Source organism: Arvicanthis niloticus, chromosome 24 (genome assembly GCF_011762505.2).
Source record: "Arvicanthis niloticus isolate mArvNil1 chromosome 24, mArvNil1.pat.X, whole genome shotgun sequence".
NCBI classification, from domain to species: domain Eukaryota; kingdom Metazoa; phylum Chordata; class Mammalia; order Rodentia; family Muridae; genus Arvicanthis; species Arvicanthis niloticus.
This window is the reverse complement of record NC_133432.1, coordinates 17,046,570-17,059,526: the sequence shown is the minus strand read 5'-3', so window position 1 is coordinate 17,059,526 and position 12,957 is coordinate 17,046,570. Positions and strand designations below refer to the sequence as shown.

The 12,957-nt window shown below is 42.2% G+C and overlaps 1 pseudogene; it reads left to right on the top strand.

The window, feature by feature from the left end:
• The first annotated feature begins 658 nt into the window (after window positions 1–658).
• On the top strand, window positions 659–1,370 carry LOC143437465 (large ribosomal subunit protein uL16-like; annotated as a pseudogene).
• Window positions 1,371–12,957: the final 11,587 nt, after the last annotated feature.

Below are 12,957 nucleotides of genomic sequence, written 5' to 3'. Positions count from 1 at the left end.
GGATCCTGCTGCTGCAGCTTAGCCAGACACAGATCCCACCTTCCACTTTAAACATTTCCCCCCTGACTTTTAGAGATTACAGAAATGGCACCAACACGTGTTGTCTTAGGAAACAATCCAGGCACTTCTGATTCATCGAATGATTGCCTCAAAGGGGATTAAGACCTATTTGCCTGGTTAAAGCCGGCCATATGGTACCATGTAGCTTTGCACAGCTCAGAATCACTGAACCAATGTCTTGTGGGCTGGGGCAACAAGCTTAGGTCTTTGGGATTTACATGAAAAATCAGTCACTAGAAGACCTTTAGGATTTGTGTTTTCCAAATGAGTTCTTTAAATAAAAAAATATATATACGTGTGTGTGTGTGTGTGTGTGTGTGTGTGTGTTCATGCCACATTTGAGGGAGGCCAGAGGACAACTTGCAGGAATTGGTTTTTCCTTCCACTAGGTGGATCTTAAGAGTCAAACTGTTATCTTCAGGCTTGAAGCAATCACCCTTACTGGATGAACCATCTTGTTGGCCCCAAAGAAATTAATATTTTTTAAAGAACCAAGTAATAAATCTCTCTCTCGGCAAGATAGGCTGCCTATATAAAGTGTGTGCAGGCGTGGGAGCATCTTTTCTTCTGGCTTGCCACCAACGATCCCATTGTCATCATGGGCTGCAGACCCGCCCGGTGTTACGGGTATTGTAAAAACAAGCCATACCCAAAGTCTCGTTTCTGCCATGGTGTCCCTGATGCTAAGATCCACATCTTTGACTTGGGACGGAAGAAAGCTAAAGTTGATGAATTCTCACTTTGTGGCCACATGGTGTCAGATGAATATGAACAACTCTCATCTGAAGCACTGGAGGTTGCCCGTATTTGTGCCAACAAATAAAAGACAAGTAAAGAGTTGTGGCAAGGATGGTTTTCATATCCGAGTGAGGCTCCACCCTTTCCATGTCATCCGTATCAACAAGATGTTGTCCTGTGCTGGGGCTGACAGGCTCCAGACAGGTATTCGTGGTGCCTTTGGGAAGCCCCAGGGCACAGTGGCCAGGGTTCACATTGGCCAGGTCATCATGTCTATCCGCACCAAGCTGCAGAATAAGGAACATGTGATTGAGGCTCTGCGCAGAGCCAAGCTCAAGTTCCCTGGCCGCCAGAAGATCCACATCTCAAAGAAGTGGGGCTTCAGCAAGTTTAACGCAGATGAATTTGAAGACATAGTTGCTGAGAAGCGGCTTCTTCCTGATGGCTGTGGTGACAAATATATTCCCAATTGTGGTCCTCTAGACAAGTGGAGAGCCCTGCATTCCTGAAGGCTTCCACAGTGCTCTCTTATACCCTACCAAATCATGTTCAATAATAAATCTTGAATCAAGGCTGAAAAAAAATTCTCTCTCTCTCTCTCTCTCTCTCTCTCTCTCTCTCTCTCTCTCTCTCTTTTATTTTTTAAATATTTATTTTTTTATGTACATACCAAGTGCTGTCCCCATTCCAACCCCCCAATCACAAAGTCTCCCCTCTCCCTTTCTCCTCTGAGACAGTAGGGTCCCCTTGGGTATCCTTCTACCCTGGCACATCACGTCTCTGCCATGTTAGACACATCCTCTCCCTCTCCCACTGAGGTCAGACAAGGCAGCCCTGTTGGAGAACACATACCACAGTCTATAGTTTTAAGAAAAACCTCCAGTCCAGTTGTTGGGGAACCAACATGGAAAGTGAGCTAGCTGCACATCTGCTACATATGTGCCAGGGGTCTTGTTCCAGCCTGTCTATGTTCTATGGTTCAGGGAGACTTAAAGGGTCAGGAGAATGAATGGAAACCTGCAGTTGCCATGGTTGGGTCGGGGGGAGTGGAAATCTCTAGGAAGTCCCAGAGATCTGGGATGGAGGAGGCTCTCAGGAGTAGGTGACCTTAGCCAGAGTGCCTAACAGTGAGGATATGGAACCAGAAGAGGCCACCTCCTGTAACCAGGTAGGACCCCCAGTGGAGGGATAAGGACACCAACCCACCTACAAAACGTTCTACCCAGAACTTGTCCTATCTAAAAGAAATGCAGGGACAAAGATGCAACATAGACTGAAGGAATGGCCAACCAGTAACTGGCCCAATTTGAAACCCATCCCATGTTCAAGCACCAGCCCCTGACACTATTAATGATACTCTGTTATGTTTGCAGACAGGAGCCCAGCATAACTGTCCTCTGAGAAGCTCCACCCAGCAGCTGACTGAAACAGATGCAGATATCCGCAGCCAAGCATTAGATGAAGGTGGGGACTCTTATGGAAGAGTTGGAGGAATGATTGAAAGCTATGAAGAAGATAAGAACCCCAAAGGAGGATCAACAGAGTTAACTAACCAGGACCCCTGGGAGCTCTCAAGAAAGCTGGATTTCTAACTGTATCCTCTGACTCAATCTTGAACACCTTGGATAAAGAATCTTATTGGGCCACACATTGAATACATGAACACTACACCACCACTGGAGTATGCCTTTAGTACAAGGTCCACTTGCACTGAGCTCTAACTATACTCTGACTAAGCTCTAACTATGGCCAGTGACTCTAGAGTATCCACCAAGTCAGTCACCCAACAGTAAAGCCCTCTTAGGATAGAAAATATCAATGTCTTATGCAACCTCCCAAGACTGCTAAAGACTACAACACAGCATTTACAGAGTTAATCAATAAATGTGTGAACTGACCCAGGATGCCACAGGCAGACAAGGCAGGAGATGAAAATGTTATTTGTAATGTACAAAATGAAACAAAAATCTAAGTATATGAGTTTCTCTCTTGTACCCAGCAAGCACTGTACAGGCTGTTCAGCTGTCATCTGCAAAGGTCAGTTTGCTGAACCAGAAGAACAGTTCTAAAGTATTACAAGACATGAAGAGGTATTTGTTCCACATTGCCTCTAAGTAGAAGCAATGAGTGAAGGGTGTTTGGCCATCAACAAACTAAGCTTTTTTTTTTTTTTTTACTAAGCTTCACAAGGTCCTGGTTTTTTAATGTTTATACAGGATGCCTACTCCTCACCATTTCATTGAGAGAAAATGACAATGACATTCTGAAGGGAGGCTCGCCTGCATTTAGTTTACCAGCAGATGAGCTAGATTGACCTTCAGGGCAACTTGGTTTAAGACCTGAAGCTCCCGTTGTTTGGGCTTTGTTTTAGGAAACTATTATTTCCAATAAAGCAGTGCTTTTGCAGAGGCAAAAAAAAAAAAAAAAAAAAAAAAAAAGTAGGTAGCACTTATAGGGCATTCAGGCCCTCTCACCCTCCCGACTCAAGAATCATCTAGCCTTCATTTGATGATGCAACAGCCTGTTCTTAGGAAAGTACCTGTCTGCTCTGTGAGTCCAGGATGCAAATGGCAGTATCCCCCACTGGTCGTACGTGATCAGTCTGGAAGCCCATTTTTGTAACTTTAATCGTGACTGCTCCTGCATGCTTGCTCACCATCTACTATGAGGAACACACACACACACACACACACACACACACACCTGCAAAGGTTTCAAATCCCAATCTCCATTCTCTGAATAAGCAGGGAACATGAGCATGCTCTCTGTGGACATGTTCCTTTCCATGTGGGCCCAATTATGGTTACTCATGAGAAGTGGAGAAAGGAAGACGCCCTGCCTTTTCAGATGGGCTCCATACAATCACGGCCTCCTTCTAAGTGGGTGGAAGTGGGAGAAGGAGAAACAGGCATGATTTGGAGTCAAGTTGAGTCTGTTGAACCTGGAAGTAGGGAAATGAATGAGCTCTGAGCTAAGAAATATGTGGAGACCATGATAAACTCACAAAAGTACAGACATTCCCAAACAGTCTCAAACAAGACAGTCAAACAAACAAACAAACAAAAACAAAACAGGGCTACAGACAGCTTTCATTTGAATCCAGTGATGAATTTCAGACCTCTGACCTCCAGAACTATTTTACATTACTTAGCCCAACAATTGATTTGATCTGCAAAATATGAATAATGTTAGGGTCTGACCCGTACATTGATTCAGAAGGTCAAGTGTGGCATAGAGGAAGAAGGGTCAAGTACAGCTTTTGGCATAAGACAATGTTGACAGAACACGATGCCTCTGTGAAGGTGACAAGCAAACAGCTCGTCCTGAGCCAAATATGCAGGACCATGTGGCTCAAGGCTCAAGATGATGTCTCCGATAACTTATCTGTACCATTGGAGAGATGACTTCAACCTTTAAAGTCTCAGAAGATAAGAAAATTATAAATCAATAAAGAACTGGAGACAAATACTGGGAAGGACCTCAACAAGGAGGGTTACAGCAAGTTTGGAGGAGTATTCTGGAATAGGTTCTAGTTGTATGAACCTCAACAGCATCCTTAGCTGTAGGGTTGGTGGCGCCTAGAGGTCAGCCACCACACTTATTATGATCGAAGAAACAGACCTCCCAATGTATAGAGCTGTTTGCTGAAGGGGCTGATGGTGAAAAACCCACTTTTTATTAATTAAATGTGCTTAGAAAACTTCACACATGTGTATGTAATGCAAGCTAAACATCCTTTTTTCCCTCCCATTTTTTATTGGTTATTTTATTTATTTACACTTCAAATGTTATCCCCCTTCCCAGTTTCCCCTCCACAAACCCTCCATTCTCTCTCCCTTTCCTCCTCCCCTGCCTTTATGAGGGTGCACCTCGCACCCCCCACCTAGCCACTCCTGCCTCAACGCCCTAGCTTTCCCTTACCCTGGGATCCTCCACAGGACCAAGGGGCTCCCCTCTCAGTGATGCCCATTGAGGCAATTCTCTGCTACATATCCAGCTGGAACCATGGGTCCCTCCATGTGTACTCCTTTGGTTGGTGGTTTAGTCCCTGGGAGCTTTCGGGGGTCTGGTTGGTTGATATTGTTGTTCTTCCTATGAGGTTGCAAACCCCTTCAGCTCCTTCAAGCCAGACATTCTTAACTCCAACCCTTTCCCACCATCTCTATGTCACCCCATCTACCTTGCTCCTCTCCACAATTCTCTCACATTCATGCCCCTTAGTTTGTAAAAATCCACTGTGAGCAGTAGCCTATGCTTCCAAACACATAAATGTTTGTCTTTTTGGCAGGACAGAGGATTGAACGTCTCATAACTACAAAGGTGTTCATGGACACATTTGCCAAATTCATCCAATTCTAATTACCTGATACACTTATGCTTCCTCCCTTCTTGTAATGCATCTAGAGAATTTGTGGGGAGAACCCGAGACCTGTATTTTCTTTATTCCTCTTCTCCTTTGTACCTACCCACTGTAAAGGTTATTTATGGTTTCACATGAAGATGACCCCTAAATATCATTAGTTATTTACCAGTAGTGACCACCAAAAAGATATGGAGGTGATGTAGAGAAATTCCTGGATTGGGGCGGCAGAGGGAGAAGGAAATAAGCTTTCATCTATGTGTCTAGATTCAATTCCTCTCACAGCATCTGTCTCCTGAATAGCACATTCTTAGTGAATGTTCTTTGAGGGAAGAAATTGATGCTATTCTTCTTGGCCAGAGTAAAATGCTGTGGGAGTTTCATTTCTTGTCAGCCTTTCTTCAGCATCTACTTTATTCTACTCAGTTCTACCCAGTGTTCTTTTTTTTTTTTTTCCTGAGAACATGCTATCTAGAAGGTACCACTGCTTTTTAGTTCCAGATGAATATGTCTGAGCTTGCTCAATCATTTCTGTTGTTCTTAAAAATGTGGACCCATGGACCTTGTCAATGTCCATCAAACACCACTTTTCCTGGCACTACCCACACACACAAGTATTAGGAAAGTGAAAAGCATGTACTTAGCTTCCCCCCTAAAGAATGCACGTGCTTTATCATTGATATCTAAAGATGATACCATCTGTCTTGGTTAGGGCTTTTATTGATGTGACAAAAAAAAAAAGTTGGGGAGAAAAGGATTTATCCAGCTTACATGTCCACAACACTGTTCATCGTTGAAGGAAATCATGATAGGAACTCAAACAGGGGAGGAGATCCCAGAGGTAGAAGCTGACGCAGAGACCACAGAGGGATGTTGCTTACAGGCTTGCTTCCCCTGGCTTGTTCATCCTGCTTTCTTATATACCCAGGGCCACCAGCCAAAGGAAGGAAACACCCATAATGGTCTGGGCCCTCCCCCATCAGTCACAAATTAAGAAAATGCCTTGTTGCCAGATTTTTCAAAGACAGTCACTCAATAGAGGTTCCCTTTTTTCAGATGACTCTAGTGTGTATCAAGTTGACATAAGACTAGCCACATCTATCTTGGAACAGTAGACTGCTACCGGGTCACATGTATCGGGTTCTAACCTTACCTTGGATGTCACTCTCCTTTCTCTAAATCCAGCCTTTTCAGAAATCCATGGTAGCAAAACTTCTTTTTATTACTATGCCAGATGAGTAAATTCCTTGTTGTTTCAAGCCAGGGACACTTTTCTGCACACCAGGTTCTATTTCCTGGCAAGTTGCTCTCCTCTGACAGCACATCCATCACAAAACACCTGTCTTACTGTACCCATCACAGACTGATCTGGAGAGGAGATGATTTCAAGGGCCTGGGATGGCTTTAAAATGCTAATAGACTTTCAGGAGTCCTTTAGCATATCTCTAATGCCTGCCAGGTCAAGCCATCCCCAAGCCAAGAAAGTGAATTACTAAAGAGATAAAGTTCCCAGACACCATCCTTAGGGTGAACACAAATGCAGTTCTGTTATTAAGTTGAGTGAGGGAGAGAACGCAATCTCTGCTAATGATGTTTGATAAACAGTGCAATTTCTGATTCTTGATGACTCATATCTAACACTTAGAATTCTCCATCCTTGTATGTCACATTCTGACCACACTGTGAGGTCACAGCCATGGCCACCCTCCCTGTGCACACACTTGGAGAAACTTACCAGAGGTAAGAAACAATCAGTTGTCTGCCTTCTCCTTTAAATGGTGTTTTGAGAGTGGCTACATTGAGCTAGCTACTTGCTATTATTTTATAAGAATAGGGCTTATGGCATATACCATCATCATGAGTGTCCCATCAGATGTCCCTGATGGAGAGTGTTGACTCTTGAGACACAGCACAGCTGTAGACAGCATGTCTTTGAGTAAGTACCATGCCCTCTCTAGGCCTCCATTTTGTAGTGTGTGTGTGTTGTGTGCACATATGTAGAATAGTAATGGGGAATTAATTCACATGATAGTTATGGATCTGTCTATAGGTCTCAACAATCTGGTTGTGTAAATTTCAGTCCAAGTTTAAAGAACAGACAAAAGAAGAGCTCAAATAGTGTAATTGAAGTTTGAAGCCACAGGATTTCTCATGATTCAACCATACAACTAGAGAATGCAATCCAATCTCCCTTGACTTTTTCATTCTCTACAGACCAGAAAACATTGGAGGACCTCTACCCACCCTGGGGAATGTGCTCCACTTCACAGAGTACATGATTCAAGTGACCATCTCATCTGGAAAAACCATCATGGAAACACCAAGAAGCAGTACTTACCTGAGCATCTTGATGCCACATGGTTTTTATCAACTTGACACAGAAAATTTGCCATGACAGAAGGCTGCCTGGAGGAACACAACATGGAAAGTGTCTTAGATGTTATTCTATTGCTGTAATAGGACATCATGATCAACATGGAGAGTGAGTGTCTTAGATGCTATTCTATTGCTTTGATAGGACACCACAACCGAAGCAACTTGCGGAAGAATGAGTATTTGAGGTTTATAGTTTCAGAGGGTTAGAGTCCATGCCCATCATAGTGGGAAGCATGATAGCACTCAGGCAGGCAGGTATGGCAATGAGGCAGTAGCTGAGGGTTCACATCTTCATCCCTAGTCAGGAGACAAAGAGAGATAACTGGGACTGTTGTGGGCTTCAGAAACCTCAAAGCCAACCGCTAGTGACATACCCCCCTTCAACAAGACTACACATTCTAATCCTTTAGTTCCATCAACCGGGCCAAGTATTCAAACACTTGAGCTGACCTGGGTGACTCGTATTTAATCCACCACAGAGACATAGTCCAGCACACACTCAGGTGCCCTTCTCCAATATGAGACTGAAGGCTTTGCTTCATGAGGATCCATGTCACACTCTGAAGGAAAGATGGATGGCCTAGTGGACAAGCAAGGCAAGTTTACAATGTCACATATATGCAGCTACCATTCCAAGAGGTCATTACTCTGTTTTTTAAATTATTTTATTTTTTTGACCTATTCATGCATGAATATAGTACACTTTTAACTTTTTAACACCCCCCATTCCTCTTTGCACTTTTGAGTCTTTTGCTGTACCTCTTTTCCTTTCTCCCAAAGTCATCTTCCCACTCTCCTTTTTGTGTGACCCACTGCATTTTATTAGTATTAACTGCTCAAGTATGACTGGGATGTTATTTATTGAAGCATTGCACAGATCAGATCAGTAGCTACAGAACTTAAGAAAACAATAGCTCCCCCAGCAATTATTAACTGCCAGCAGTCCCTCTGGGAGTGATGAGGACCCATGGGCTTCTTTCAAGAGGCTATGAATCTTGCCTCTTTTCTAAAAGGATGATTCTAGGAATGACAGGTAAGAAAAATCCTTGGAGATAGCTAAGTGTTTATAACCAGATGTAGCCATCCTCTCCACAAACTGCGATTTGACTAAGAGCTTCCTGAACTGTGGTTGGTCATCAGCATCTTCTTACCCGTTCCAGGCTAACATGGTACATGGATGACTTCAAAACTCCAGGTACCTATTAAATGTCTTATGGAAACAGTAAGTTTCCACAATGCAGAGCATGCCAACCTCTATTATGTATTTTTCAAATAAACATTTTATTATAAAATATTTTTGGTTTCAAAACTATCTATAGCTTGAGGAGCTGTCTCCCTTATAAGTCAAAAACACTAATTTTAAACTAAAAGGAGAAATTAACTCTTTTTATTTCTTTTATGCCAGAGGAGAAAACTTCAAGGCTTTTCCTGACTTCACTGAAGTCCTTAGGATTTGGACAAACTTAAATCCAACCTTTGTACAGAAGTAGGCGAACTGTGAGGAGATATGCAATTCGGCATACAATTTTTCTTTTTTCTTTTTCTAAAATGAATGAATAGCCCACGGGAACTTTTGACAAGTTAAAAGAGAAGGGAACTTCTGAAGATATCGCTATTTTCCAAGTACTAATGTATGAAGTCTTTTCTACAAAGGAAGAATGGAGCAGTGTGTATAAAATCCAGAAATAAACATAGAATATCGTGGTTCTTAATGGACTCCTAGAAAGGACTTGAGAGAATTGTGAACTGGGCATTAGTGAATTTAGACTTTGTAGACTAGAATGAAGAAATAGAAGGAATGCTCTTCTGCCATTAGAGTAATATGTCAATATTTAAGTCTCTGTTTCATGGTACGTGGGTACCCTTTTATTTCAATATTTGCTTGTGTTCTCTCTCATCTCCCCATGAAGTTCAGGTTGGGTTTGAACTCACATCCTCCTCAGTATCCCAGAAACCTCAATGACCAGTGTGTCCATGATTGACTCATTTGTTTCTTAATATATATTAAGAAAAATACATAAAAATTAAGAAAAATTAGTTTGTTTAAAAGAAATAAGTGAGTAAGAGAAAAGACCAAAATATGGCTGTAGTATGAAAATGCTACTAAAAATCTCTCTTATCAGTAATCTGGTAATCTAGTCTCATTCATGTTGTTGTAGTTAAAAAAAAAAATCCCTACAAAACTCAGTTTAGTAGGGGCCAAAGTTCATTTTAGTTTACAGGTTCAGGTTGTGGTTCATAGCCCTGATCAAGTCAAGTGAGGAATTGGAAACAGCTAAACATATCATATCCACAGTCAAGAGCAGATAGAGATAAATGCATGAACAGCTAGCTAGCTCCCTCTAATCTTATTCAGTACAAGCCTGAGCCAGGGGTTGGTGATACCCAAAGTGGGCTTGGTCTTCTAATATTAATTAAAGCAATCAATCCAACACCTTATAGACATGCCCGCAGGCCAACCTGATCTAGGTAATTCCTCAGCTTCTATCAAGCTAATAAAAGGAACAGCAACAAAATGAACCATCACCAAGCATGTGTTTTTAATAGGTTCTACCAAACAGGAAATACTTCTAGTGTTTTATCATTTGATCCCTAACTCCAGCCCAGTGATGAACAATGTCCCACCCTTGATTTCCTAGATGTCAATTCTCTCATTTTAAACCTACAAAGATGAAATATGAAGTCAACACCCCTTAGTCATTCATATTACCTAAAACATATAAAGTGCCACGTGCTCATCACATATGCAAATGATCTATTTTTGATTATTTGTTTGCCATACTTAAGACATTGTAGATTTATGTCATTCAGGGCTGGATATTTTTAGGTTCTTATAATTGTACAAGTACCTTGATGAAGTAAATACCCTCATTCTCTAATTTTACAGATGATCTGTTTTGCGTTGATTCTGAACTCATACTGAATAGCTCTTTGTCAACAGTAAATAGCAATTTTCAAATCGGTTTCCAACAACAGCTGCAATCAAACGTGGAGGGAGGGTTGCTGACACCTGTGCACACGTGACAGTCCTACCGCTCTTTCCTTCCTTCAGCAATTGTTCTCTGACTGTATGCTCTTTTCAAGGCTCCTTTTTGGGCACTCTGTAAATAAACCCGAAAGAAATACAAAGGACTGGAGAAATATCTTATTTAGTAAAGAATGTGTTGCACAAGCATGAAGACCCAGCACACATATTAAAAAAATAAAAACCAAATGGTGGTATAGATCTATAACCTCAGTGTTTAGGACATTGAGACAAATGGACCTCTGGGGCTTAGTAGCCAATCAGCCTGTCCTAATTGGAAAATCCAGGTTCTAATAAGAGACCCTGTTAAAAAAAAAAAACTAAACTCCTAAGGAATGACACTGAAGATTAGCCTCTGGCCTCCACATGAACGTACATTCATGTGATTATGCATCAGCACACATATGTGCACCATCCACACAAAAACACATCTATATACAAAATAGAAGACACTCATCAACATTCCAGTCCCCCTCAATATCCACATGTTATAGTGGAAAGGAAGCACTGGGAAGATGGAGAGAGGGAAATGTGCTGGGCAAAGCTATGGGTGGGGAAGAAGTAGCCTATGCAGGCTTCTCTGAAGATGTCACACTGGATTTCTAATAAAGTGTCTAAGTCAATTCCTCTGAACTGCAAAACCCATGACAGCAAGATGGTGACTTCCACTCTTCTACCATTATGTACACATCCTTAGCAGGACTGGGCTGTGCCATCCTGTCAGGGTATGTCTTGAGCTCATAACTCAACTCTGATGAATCACAAATCATGATATTTTCCTCCTTCGACTCTAGTGATTGGTTAAGTTATGACCATGTGGTCATGCATATATTATCCATGTTGATCCCCAGAACTCGGGTGAGAATTGTCTTGGATAAGTACATCTAGAAGGATCTTTTCAATGGGAGGTGTCTAAACAATGACACAAACTTGGTGATGCTAAGAGGCTTTGGTGGTGAATACCTTCTTGAGAGGGGACTTCAGGTGGAGGGAGCCAGGGCTGGGCAGTGAAAAGAGTCAAATGTTTGTAATAACCAGAGCCCTCAGTAAGATTAGCCTCCCTGGTTGGTTTTGGAATGTCAGCTATACTCAAAGGTTTGGAGGGTAAGCTGTATTAGAAGTTTTCTTTAAATTACTCTGAGTTGAGTTTTCTATCATTTGTAAGTAAGATACGTGACTATTAAGCCCCATGCAGAAGCACTGTGGTATGTACCAGGAACTGAAGAAGACAGTATGTTTTTCTTTGGTAGTCATTGTCAAGCAGCAGGGAGAAACCATGAGAATCACTACTGATTAAGGCTCAGTCTCATGATACACAAGGCATCTGGTGGAATGCTCAACAGATTCTCACCTCAGTGATGAAGAGCAGGTGTCCCTAGACTAAAATCTGATGTCTGGTTAACTTAACAATTTGTAAGACAAAATCCACATGGCCAGATTGCTCCCATGTAACCTAAATTCACCTCGAAAGCTCCTGGAGCTTCCGAGTTATTCACTTCCCCATCTTCACAAGCTCCCTTGAAGGATACAATGTTTGCTTTCCTTGTATGACATCCTGTACCTTGATGAGATTCCCCAAGATGAAAGGTTTGATTTTGGGAGGAATTCCTTCATAATGAGGACACAGAAGCTGTTCAACAGGAAGCTGGAAAACATACTGTAGAAAGAGTTGTAATGGAAGAGCAAAGCAGGAGAAAGGGAAGAGAGGGAGAAAGGAGAGAGATGGGGGAATGAGCAAGGAGAGTGAAAGCAGATGAAGTGGAAGAGAAAGAGAAGAAAGGGAAGGAGGAGGAGGGAGAGAGAAGGAGGAAACAGAAAAAAGGAGGGAGAGTGGGGAAGAAAGGAGGGAGTGGAGGAGGAAGAGGAGAGGAAAGAAGAGGAAAGAGAGGAGGGACAGGGGGCAGAAAGAGGAGGGAGCACAGGAGGAAGAGAAGAAACTGGAGGAGGAAGAAAGAGGAGGGAGAAGGGAGGAGGAAAAGGAGATGAGGAAATAGTGAAGGAGGAACAGTGGGGGAGGAAAAAGTGGAGGATGAAGAGGAGAAAACGGAGAGAGGAAGATGGGGAGGAGAGATGGGGATGAGGAGAGGGGGAAGAAAGATGAAGTCGAGAAGAAAGAGGAGATACAAGATAGCTTTGGTGGACTTTGCTATAATTTCAAACATCTTGACTTACAAGTGATTTCATTTTCTGGATAAGGAGAGAGAGAGAGAGAGAGAGAGAGAGAGAGAGAGAGAGAGAGAGAGAGAGAGAACAAAAGAGAAAATTTTAAAAACTGAAAATGTCTGACAAGTTTTTTTTTCTTCTTCTAAATCCCTCACAATACAGTCAGGTTCTGAAATTGTTAAAATAGGCATGGAATGCTCAGTAACAACTTTGTGTTTAACCCAAACCCTCCCTC